At 44.3% G+C, this 1,403-nt stretch overlaps 1 non-coding gene across 1 annotated transcript; it reads right to left on the bottom strand.

Moving 5' to 3' along the window:
- Positions 1-337: 337 nt before the first annotated feature.
- On the bottom strand, positions 338-444 carry LOC130462165 (small nucleolar RNA R71). Its single transcript, XR_008922302.1, has one exon. It is a non-coding gene; the product is annotated as a small nucleolar RNA R71 (small nucleolar RNA).
- Positions 445-1,403: the final 959 nt, after the last annotated feature.

Raw genomic sequence — 1,403 nt, 5'->3', positions numbered from 1 at the left:
GTCTGTCCGTGCTACAAAAGGCAATCATGCCTTCTATTGCAGCTGAGACCTTCAAGATTGAGCCTGCATTGATTAACATGATTGAGAGACGTCAGTACGGTGGGGAACCAGGTGAAGATCCGAATCTTCACATACAGTCCTTTATCCAATATTGTTCAACATCAAGCAAAAGGGATTGACTCCGGAGCAGACTATGGAGATACTTTTCCCGTTCTCTTTGAGTGGGAAAGCCAAATTGTGGATTAATGGGTTGAATCGGGCGGCTTTGAAAATCACTAATTGGGAGTCCTTGGCTCGTGCTTTTTATGTTAAATATTTTCCACCTGAGAAAACAGCTCGTCTGAGGGGTCAGATATTAGGTATCTCACAACAAGCAGATGAGAGTTTGTTCGAGGTCTGGGAGAGATTCAAGGATTTACAGAGAGAGTTCCCGCACCATGGTCTGGATGATTGGTTCTTGATTCAGCAGTTTTATAATGGTCTGGGCAATGAGTCTAGACGTTTGTTAGATTCGGCTGCCAGTGGGAGGTTCATGCAACTTGAGGTACCTAGAGCTATGGAGGTGATTGAGGAAATAGCCATTCACAATGCCCAGTATGGGAATCCTAGAGGTCTATCAAATAGGGGTGGTAAGCATGATTTAAATTCTATTGAACAATTAACTGCCCAATTGACTGCTTTACACTATAAGTTTGATAATATGCAAGCAGCCAATGCTCAATCTGCCCAACCTGCTACTGTTTGTGAAAGTTGTGGAATGTCTGGTCATTATGCACAGGATTGTAGGAGCTCTATTGAACAATGTAACGCATTTCAATCCTACAAACAAAACAACCCATTCTCCAACTCTTACAATGAGGGCTACAAAAACAACCCTCTACTATCCTACAGGAGCAACAATATCCAGAACCCTCACCAAGTCCAACATCCACCGCAACAACCATACCAACCCCCACATTAACAATCCTACCAACCACGGAACAACTACAACCAACAGTCTAGTGGACCACCTAGGTTCCCTAGACAACACACACCACCCCCACCACCACAACCTCAAGCCACACAGCCTGACCCTATGCTAGTAGAGATGAGGAACATGATGCTACAAATGCAAAAATCTCTAAGTGAAAAGGATGCAAAGATCGATGCTCTTACTGCTCACAACAAGATAATTGATACACAGTTGGCACAGATGGCTACTACTATTGCAGGGAGGCCACCAGGCCAATTTCCTTCACAGCCCGAAAATAGGGAAACTGCTAATGCAATTACATTGAGGAGTGGTAGGGATTATGATGGTCCTTCTATGCCGGTTGAGGTTGATTATGGGGTGTCTGCTAGTGGCCTGGTCAGTGAGGAAATCCCAAAGATAGTTATGGATGGTAAGGAAGCTGAAAAGGTAG

The sequence above is a fragment of the Spinacia oleracea genome, chromosome 5, assembly GCF_020520425.1.
Source record: "Spinacia oleracea cultivar Varoflay chromosome 5, BTI_SOV_V1, whole genome shotgun sequence".
Lineage (NCBI taxonomy): Eukaryota > Viridiplantae > Streptophyta > Magnoliopsida > Caryophyllales > Amaranthaceae > Spinacia > Spinacia oleracea.
This window is presented reverse-complemented; position numbering and strand designations above follow the sequence as displayed.